Source organism: Embiotoca jacksoni, unplaced genomic scaffold (genome assembly GCF_022577435.1).
Source record: "Embiotoca jacksoni isolate LCO1_2020_lvr unplaced genomic scaffold, fEmbJac1.0.p SCAF_67, whole genome shotgun sequence".
In the NCBI taxonomy this organism is placed as follows: domain Eukaryota; kingdom Metazoa; phylum Chordata; class Actinopteri; family Embiotocidae; genus Embiotoca; species Embiotoca jacksoni.
In genome coordinates this window covers 978,709-989,255 of record NW_027185422.1, presented here as the reverse complement: position 1 = coordinate 989,255, position 10,547 = coordinate 978,709, and positions in this window count along the sequence as shown.

The following is a 10,547-nucleotide window of genomic DNA, read 5'->3' as shown; positions in this document are numbered from 1 at the left end:
AGTATGAACTCTGCAGCACCTTGTTTCTTCCACTCATGCCCGCATTGACAGCAACAGTCGACGGCCTTTTTCCCTTTTTTTTTTTTGTGTGAATATCTTTTGAGGCACCCACGGTCATCCCTTGTGTCTCCGCTGACAGCATGTGGGAGATTTTCCAGCAGCTTGAATAGGAGGCCTTGGTGAGGAAGCAGGAGGCTTTTTTTTGACAGAGCGGGAGCGTCTTCCAACGCGGTCGCTGCACGGCTCCAGTCTGCCAGCAGGCCTACATGTTTGTTATCAGTAAAAAAAAAAAAAAACTAAAAAAAACCTTGATCACACAAAGAGGAGCGAAACAAGTAAAAGTATTGTAACACTGGCAAAAATATTCACCGTAGAAACGTGGTTAGACGAAGAGGAAAATGCGGCCGGTGAAATCTAACCTTGCAGCTTGAAGCTATTTTCATGTGGAAATGATGTCTTCAATCTACGGGAGGACAAAAAAACATTTTGTCTGTATGCACCCTGCATTGTTAATTGGCTTTTGCTGCTGCTGAAACATGGACGAGAGGCGGGGCTAACACAAGGCTGGATCAAACAAGAAGTCTGAACCAACTTTTATTTTTTTTCTACAAACAAACAAACAAGAAAATAAAATTGTGCACATATTTTTGTAACGCATTCGTAAAAAGGATTATACTGTAAGGGTGGAAAATTAACAAACAAGTTTTACAAAGTCATTTTTCATTTCATGGTAACTTTAAGGTCAACTGAAGGATTACACACAAGCCTCTATTAGGTTGAGGAAACTCTATACTCCTTCTGCTCCCCAAGCCCTTATTTGAATAAAGTAATATGGTGGTCAAACTATAAACAAGGAGCCCCCAAAGAAGAGGATAGAAAATCCTCAAATGAAATGCAAAGCATACAGTAGATAGTGGAAACATAATTTTGCTCTACATTTACAGTATGTGTAATGTTGTCAGGGGTTGTGAGTGACTGGTGGTGTGTTGCTGTTGATGCGCTCTTTTCTCTCCCGTAATCCACCGGATTTTATAAACGCCTGGACTGTCCAGATGCCGGTTCATCCAGGCTTAAGCGATCCATCATTGTCAAATGGAAAACAAAACCCCCGGCTTCTCACGCTCTTCCTCACTTCTGTCTTCCACAGCTTTGTTATCCAGCGACAGTTTGCTGAGCGAGGATGTTTCTCTCCCCAACAACAACCGCCGACATATTCTCACTGTCATGTACAATATATTGTAAAAGATGTCAAGGAAGTCCAGTCCTCGTCGCTCTGGGGCGGATTTTCAAGGCTTTGGTTCGACCAGTTAATTCAAAAAGTCTGGCAATTACTTGTAGTGTTCAGTTTTCTGCTGTGATTATTGTCCAAAAACACGTCTAGCCCCTCCTTCACTGTGATTGGACGGCTCGGTAAAAAGAGACGTTGACAAGCGCAGCTCAACACCAATTCACGCTGCTTGCGTTCTGAAAAAAAACCCACCGATCACATTAAAAATAGACTTTACTCAGGGAAAAATGCTTCGGTAACACAAACCGTCGTGCAAAGTTCTTTAATTCACTCGCAAAATTGCAAAGCGAAACCAAAACTAACCCAAACAAATGTACGAAATGTAACAGAAACATCAGTCCGGATTTCAGGTGTGAAAATGTCCTTAAACTTTACAATCATCAGCTTTAAAACAAACAAAAAAAGCCAACTATTAACGACCGACAGGATAAGAAAGATGACAAATTATCCCAAACTGCCAAAACTTCAAGGCGGATTGACTGCAGACTCGATCCTACAGCGGCTCACTATCGCCTCCTCAGGTGTAAAGTGGTATTACAAGATTGGATTTTTATACAATGCACCTTTAAGATCATGAAGACGGCAGAGACAACATCTTGGGAACACCGAAGATATAAAAATTCATCCCGAGGAGACCCTGAATGTCGTATTTTTAAAATAATTTTATAGTCATTTTTAATTTCCATATTTCCAGGAATTCCTCGCACATGAACCACATTCGAGTGTTGGTGGCATTTTGGTTTGCGCCGGTCAGCTACCTGCCATATCAATGCAAAGGTTTATCTCACAGCTCCCTCATGGTCCCTTTATCACTCGCCTCACGAAGGGCAAATAAAAGGTTGGGTATTCAATAAAATAAATTATCACGGGCTGTTTACTTTAAGCTCGGTCCGTCTTGGGAGGGCAAAACTTTCCCCCTCGAGTCAATCATATCACACCAACTTGCACCAGGAAATAGGACGGAGGAGGAGGGAATGTTTGTATGTGAAATAATAACCTACATTTTTAAACACGTGGAATGATGTGTAATTTTCAGAAATTGCACAATAACCAGCGACATTTTTGTCTCCCAGAAACTGGATTAATTTGGGAAAATGTGTTTCGCAATGAAGTATTTCCTTCCTGTAAAACAACACGCATTAAAGCGTGAAGTCATTTGATGCCAGCCATCAATGCATGCAATGCTTTTGTAAAACAGGAGACGGCAACAAAGAATTTAAATGTGCTACCTGCCGCCTGGTGCCTCTCGGGATTCGTGTACTCATCCGAGTTGCTTATGCAGGTGCTCAGATAGAATAAAAGTAGTTTCACAGACTTTCTGCAGGAGCAACGGAGGTCAAAATCTGCGTTTAGACATATTTTGTGATAAAAGGTGTAAATATCTGTTATGCAGAGACTAATTAATACCTATATGATTTGAAGTATTGACTTGCTTTCAGTCCCACAAAGCTGTTTGCTCGGCCACTCGTCAATCCGACGAGGCTTTGCTCTTTTTGCACCGAAATGTCAATTTCTCCCCAGACCTTTTCATTAGTGTACATTTTAGATGGATAGTTGGCCCTGGGCCCGCACTCCCATCCCATCCACTTTCCACCTCACCTCTGGGGCCAATTAGGGTGCTGGAGCCGAAAATAAATGAAACGTGGTAGCAAAACAGCGTTTACTTCAAAAACTCGCGCTTAATTTGAAGATCTCTCTCTGATCTGAAGTTGAATTAGCAGGGTGATATTCCCTTTGATCCTGCAGGTTTTTGCATTTGCTGCCAACTTATTGAGCCGAGACTCCAGAGAAACAGTCGGAGCTGAACGTGTGGATGCATGTGCATGAAAGTGCATGTGTAGTGCAGACGGTCTAACACATAAAATGCTATCGTCTCCACTCTCGTAACTTCAACACGCAAGTAGCCCTGAACCTTAACCATCCAAACTTTGTGATCAAACCAAAGTCTTACTGGGATTAGAAAAATTCTGGTTAATTAAAACCATAGTTTTTTATCAGAAATAATACAATTATTATGTTCGTTGCTGAGATCTGGGAACACAATAGCTGAAAGACTTCAGACAGGAGAAAAACATGAGCACTCACAATCACAGAGGTTGTAAAGCAAACCCGCCATTATCCTGCAATTCCTGCTTTACTACACTTCCTGTTTCTTGAGTAATGCATTGTTGTTGCCATTTCTGCTGTTTTCTGGTTTGGTTTTACCCGTCTGATTATCTGTTCCACGTGCAAAGTGTTACAGAAATGTCACTAGGTCGAACCATTTAAGCTACTGGTCACGACTTTTACATAAAAGTGATCAAGGTACTTATTCAGCCGTGAGATTGACGTGTTAAATTGCTGTCAGAGTCATGGAAAGAGGGAAGGAGCGAACTTTTCTGAGCAGTTTTTGATATTTAAAGTACTGATTTTTTGCAGAAAAATGCTCTTACCTAAACCTCAATTCAAGCTTACAAGCAAAAGATGAAAATATTAATAAACACGTACAATAATAGATCCTAAGCTCAAAAATCAGGCACCAATCGTTCGCACTCCCAAGATACAGCAGTCTAGTTCAAATGATTAAGTCCTAATAACACAGTTGCTTGGCAACGGCAAAATGGACGGCGTCTAGAAGCCACAGAGGCAAGCTAACGGGCCGCCGTTCGTACGGACTCTTCTCCTTTACGTTCATGCATAAATACGACCCCGTACGAAAGCAGCAACACACAAACGAAGAGGCGGTGCGGCGGCCGCAGAGTCCTGACCTCGACATCATGGACTCAGTCTGGTGATCGCATGAAGAGACAGAAGACATTGAGGAGGCTCAAATCAACAGAAGGAACAATCTACCTGCCAGGTACCTTGAAAAGCTGCACACAAGTGTACCTGGGAGAGTTGGCGGAGTTTGAAAGGATGGTCGCACCAAATATTGATTTGTTCAGCTTTCTGTCTGTTTACCGCACTTTGTATTAAGTTAACAGATAACCAAAATCCATTCATGGCATTGTTTTTTTTGGAAAGCGTCCTTCGCTTTGATGCCTTTTTATTGCCTAAAACTTGAGGATCGCACAGCAGCGCGTATCTGCCGGTTAAATCTGGAGCGCTGATCGAGTGTTTGACGCTAATCTGGACGGATCGTGCGAGCAGACGCTCAGATGGCTCCCCTGACACAACCTGAGGCTCTGTTGTTTTTGTTTGGACAGTGGTAAAAAAAAATTAAAAAAGCAAACCATCACACACACAGACACACACACTGAACCACACATTGTTTCTATTCAGAAAGGGAAATCAATAACGTGGGGCCACTGGGTTCAGAACATTATTGGCTGTGAATTCTCTTGTTCAGGTGTTGTGGGTTCAGTATTGAGCTGTTTGCTGGTTTCTAATAGGCCCTCAGTGGGTGTGTGTGCTGCCACCGTGTTGGTTCTGAATGGGATTGATTCCCTCTCCGTGGCACAACGTACCAAAGAATAGAAATAACACGGAAAAAAAAGGACTCAAAAATTGTATTTTTTTTAAACAATTAATATCCATAATAAGTCTGAACTTTGCTTAAAGTACCAAAAACTGCATAAAACTGCAGTTTTATTCAGTCTGCTTTAAGTAAGAGCGTTATTTTATTTTCCGCAATTAAAACAACTTCAAATTCTGCCAGAGTGCAAATGTATTAAACTTGGATGACTATGAGTTTATACAGTATGTTTACTGTTGTAATACTATAATTGTCTGCTCTGTTGTTGAAAAGCCAGAATAAGACCTAAAGGAGCCTCGGAGGGAAATATGCACAACTCTCACTTCACTTCTGGCAGCGGGGACGGATTTTTTACGTGACTGAAGTGAAATTATTGTAAGAAGGTAACACAACACTACTTTACAAATGTCAAACATCATGCATACTAAATATGCAGCATCTCATAAACTGAAATTATACTATTTGATATAATTCTTTAAAGCCACTGGGTGGCATTGGAATTTCTAACTTCGGCACTCCTCACTGGTTGCATCAAGAATGAATAAACCAAAATTAACACTGGATTCTTTCAGTTTTCTGCAAACAAAATCCTTCAGTATAAGTTGAAAGATGCTTTAAGATCTGAAGTAAGTTCTGAGTTGACATTCAGGTTTCAAGAGGGGCGGAGCTTCACTGTTGCGCAACCCTGAATTCGTCCCCCAGGGTCAGACTGTCAACACCGAGTTCTACCGGGACCTTCTGAGGGGAAAACATTCACTGAAAACCACCTGAACTGTGGCGCCATGGCATCTATCTGTCTGTCTGTCTGTCTGTCTGTCTGTCTGTCTGTCTGTCTGTCTGTCTGTCTATCTATCTATCTATCTATCTATCTATCTATCTATCTATCTATCTATCTATCTATCTATCTATATGTCTGTCTATCTGTCTATCTATCTATCTATCTATCTATCTATCTATCTATCTATCTATCTATCTATCTATCTATCTATATGTCTGTCTATCTGTCTGTCTGTCTGTCTATCTATCTATATGTCTGTCTATCTATCTATCTATCTATCTATCTATCTATCTATCTATCTATCTATCTATCTATCTATCTATCTATCTATCTATATGTCTGTCTATCTGTCTGTCTGTCTGTCTATCTATCTATATGTCTGTCTGTCTGTCTGTCTGTCTGAAGATCGTTTGCTCTAAGGTCTGGGGAATAAGCAGAGGCTCATATTGTGCCCTGTGAGTTCAGTATGTGGGAGTTTTTTCCTGTTTGAGGAGCCTTCCCAGCAGCCTCGGCTGTGACCTCCAGAGATGACAGATAATAACTTCACTGCAATGAATGTTCAAAGTTAGTTTGCCCTCCACCCACAGCTATATCTCCAATTTCTGCATTCACTTTCAAGCTTGCACTCTCGCAGTCCCTCAGAATTTCCTCGCTCTGTCTATCGCTGCATCTCCGTGTGTGTGTCTGTGTGTGTGTGTGTGTGTGTGTGTGTGTGTGTGTGTGTGTGTGTGTGTGTGTGTGTGTGTGTGTGTGTGCACCTGGTCTGTCATTCTCCATATCTGCGTATTATATATATATATATATATATATATGATTCAGTCTGTACCTACACAGGAGCATGCACACCTTCACTCTCTGCATCTGCTGTTATTGGAGGAAAAAAAAGGAAATCTTATTGTGTTTTCGGTGTCTTGCTAATTCACCTAAATGTCCCTCTAATTATGTCAGTTTGACTTTTTTAAAGAATTAGAATTGGAACCTGAATGTTGAGAGGAGACTAATTAATGTACCTGCGTGGAAAAGGAGGTTTTATTCAGGATGTCTGTGCAGCTTTTTAGTCTCCTGTTGCAACTTTCTTTCTTTTTTTTCACTTGTTCCACAATGTCCAACCACGATAAAAAGAAATTTGTTTTCAAGTTCGGGCAACTGAAAATACTCCAGAAAAGACTGAATGAAAGTGTTTTGTTGACTAAACGTAACCCCAGGTTGTCTCTGGTATCACAATCCTTTTGCACGACCAACTCACTTCCTGTAATTTGTAAAGTGCGGCACAACAACTTTTGTAGACTGGAAATATGCATCCTGTGAAGATAATCCAATTATGTTTCCTCCAAAATATATTACTTCTGAATCATTTAGGTTTTGTCATTTAGGACAGAAACAAAACATTCGGTTAAACTCTGCAACATCAGGAGACAAAACTCCAGACGGATCCTTTATGATTTGACGGTCGTTTGAGGTTTTTCAATTTTCTTCTCATTTAGCTTCAATATGTATTCATTTTATTTACGTTACATTGATTTACATTGTCCTTCCTTTTTTCTTTTTCTATTCTTCATGTTTATCTTTTCTCTGTTTGTTCTGGCGGAGGTCTTAGACAGGCTAAACGCTAACTTTCGATTGATAGTTGATTGCTTCATTTGAAGTTCGTCTGCCGTCGTTGTCACGCCACCCTGAGTGTGAATGTTTGGTTTGAACCTGTAAATTGTTTTTCTGTTTGTTAAAATGTAACCTACATTCTTCTCTCGCCAGAAATTGTTTCTGAACAACTGTCATGCCGATAAAGTCTCTGACTCAAATTAAACTGTATGAAGCCGCCGCAGATTGACAGGTGTTTGCCGCGGCGGCGGCGTGCTTCCACCTGCTGCAGCCTCGCTCTAACCTTGCTGAATATTTCATATCTGGCAATATGTTTCTGTGTCACACTTTTGAAGTCGCGGCATCGACTTTCACAAGGGTGAAATTTTTGGAGGATTGTTTTTGTCTTTTATTGTTTTGTTTCGCTTTTTTCCACCACAACAATGTCAATTTAGCATGCAGCGCTCATCAAAAGCAACCTTGCTGCCAGCTGCTGAACAGAAACCTTCTCTTTCAGAGCCCGTTGTTGTCATATGTTTAAATTATGCATCTGAATTTTAATAGACAGGAATATGATTATATAGTTTGACAATGAAGGGGAGGGGAGCAGGAGAGGGTGGAGGAGGGGATGGGTGGGTGAGGGGGTGGGGGGGGGGGGAAAGAAAAAAATCCTCCAAAATTCATTTCAAACATTCATGCATATTTAATGGTTTGGGCGCTGAGACTTCACACAGCAGTATAATCCCAATATGCACAGAGTCGTTATCGCTGTCATAGGCAATATGCAGTAATTCTGCCACAGTGCAGCTCTTTGGAAGACCAAACAGTGTGGTGCTGGTGTTCAACAACCAGAATGGTTTCCAAAGTCAAAATCCACAGCCGACTCTCAACCACACATCCTCTTCTCAGGTTTTTTTTTTTATTTTTATTTTTTTAACTCCTTCACTTTGTACTTGACAGCACTCCAGTCCTCTCCGTTGCCATCTCTGCCTTGTGACGGGTGTAAATGGGTGATGCGTGGGTGAGGCGTACCATCCGGGTAGCATCCTCTAAACTTCACTGCAGAGTTCGTTTATGTTTTTTTTTACCTCACAACAACCCCAGCGCTCCGGAGGTGACAAACAAAGTACAAATAAGGTGGGTTTTTTTTTTTGCTCTTTACTTTTCTTTTCTTTTTTAAACTCTTGAGACACTCAGGCACAGAAGAGAAATATTCATCAAATGGCACAAATGCGGAAACATTTCCTCTGAGTCTTTTTTTTCTCTTTCTTTCCCTTGTCGAAATTTTTAATTGCAGGCTCTCGAGTTTCCACCGGGATTCGAAAGGCGATCAGAAAAAGATGTCAGAAAAAGTGTTCAATAATGAAGAAGTGCCTGGAGAGCTGTTAAAATACAAACCCGTGGATGGTGGAGAGGGGGAGGGGGGTGTTGGTGGTATTGAGGAGAGGTGGGGGTGGTGGAGGTATGATGTAAATACTCCTGTGCTTTCCCCAATGAGGCCACGAAACGCAAAAAAAAAAAGAAATGTGGGGAAGCAGTCAAACTGATTCCCAGCGGCATTAATTTCATTTGCACCTTAAAGAAGAGCCTTTATGTGTGTGTGTGTGTGTGTGTGTGTGTGTGTGTGTGTGTGTGTGTGTGTGTGTGTGTGTGCTATATGCTTAATGTGCCGGTGGTCTAATTGCCTCTGAGCTCATTCATCATTCATTGGCGTGTTTCAGTCAACAGGTAACACACAGGTTACTGAGCATACAGAGATTTACAGCTCACACGTGTTACACCTGTTTCACGTGCAATTAAAGTCATATTAAACAACACAACTGACAAAATGTGTTCTTGTACCGTCTGTCGTTGGTTCATGTAATGACTGAACATTTTACCGTTTTGATTTAAAAGCAGTAACCACAGGAAGCCAGAAAAGAGGCCATAAAAACATTACATTACATTACATTAAATTAATAAAACATCCCCTGCAGTAACCGCCCACACTCTTTGATTGACAGGTGCTCTGCAGAAAGTGCAACACAGAGCCACCAGAACACAAGCAGCAAACAACAATCAAACTTTATTTATGAATAAAAGGTCACTGATATGGATTGCAACACATAATGCAAGCAAACACTCGCCTATTTCCACCAGAGAAAGAGCAACGTTAGCATGCAATCTGGCGTTCACTCAAGTCAATGTTGTGGGAAAAACTGCTAAAGAATATAACTTCAGCTCGGGCAGCGAGATAAAGTAAAGACCTCCCTGCTACAATAAAAAAAAACGCACTACAAGTTTTACAGTTTGACTCCAATTAACATTCAGATTTACAGCTCTGACATATTTGACTTCTCTTCCGCTTACAGATTCTGCGGGTTGGCCCGAGCAGGGAACAGATCACACCCCACTTTTTAAATAACAAGGCAGAAAATTACCCTTTTCATACTCGACTGCACAAAGTAATGGCAAAATGACAAATGGTTACCAGCCAAAGTGGCTCACTCGGAGGATATACTGAACCAGCTGCGGTTGTAATATGGGAAAACTTCAAATTTATCCCCGACGGAGTCCAAAGATACAGATAACACTTCAACCTCTGCTGTTTTTTTTTCTGCCGTCCAAAGTGCTCTTCTCGTTCGGAGACTAAACTCGTGGTCCTTGACCGTTTCACCGTGCTGAACAAGCCCCCTGTCGCCCCGCTGGAGAGCCAGCGTCCGGCAGCCACCTGCTTCCCATGAGCCTCTGGTGGGCTGTTGGGCTCCATTCATAAACGTCGGAAAAATTACACACGTCGGCTCTAACCAGGATGGTCACGTAATGAGCAGCACGCATAATTAACCCGGAGAACGTTTATTAGCCCCGACGGCGCGGTGTGGAGGTGCACGTGGGAGTGTGTGTGTGTGTGTGTGTGTGTGTGTGTGTGTGTGTGTGTGTGTGTGGGAGTGTGTGTGTGTGTGTGTGTGTGTGTGTGTGTGTGTGTGTGTGTGTGTGTGTGTGGGAGTGTGTGTGTGTGTGTGTGTGTGTGTGATGGAAAATAAATACTTTTTTTTTTGTCTGTCCTCATTTTAGAGAAGCATCTGAGATTATAAATTTACGTATGTTTTAAGGTAAAGATTAGATTTAAGGCTTCAAAGTTTGAGTTGGTGCAATCGAACTTTTTTTCCTCTGAGAGCTACTTATGTTGAGTAACATTTATTCACATAGTTGAGCTCCACCCAAACTAGCTGAATAAGGTGCCATCATGTGACCAATAACAAATTGATAGTCAACGTTTTGAAGCAGTATGCTTTTATTTTGAAAAACTCGTGGCATTCAGCTTAACTACGATGGAACTTTGATCTCACTCGATCAGTGACAGACGCTCGTTATAGCTCCGCCCCCAGCTGTTGCTGTCCAGCCGAAAAATGTTGTATTTGTGTTATTTACCTGCTTTACGTGCAGCCGTTTGTTTCCAGCCGAGTGTG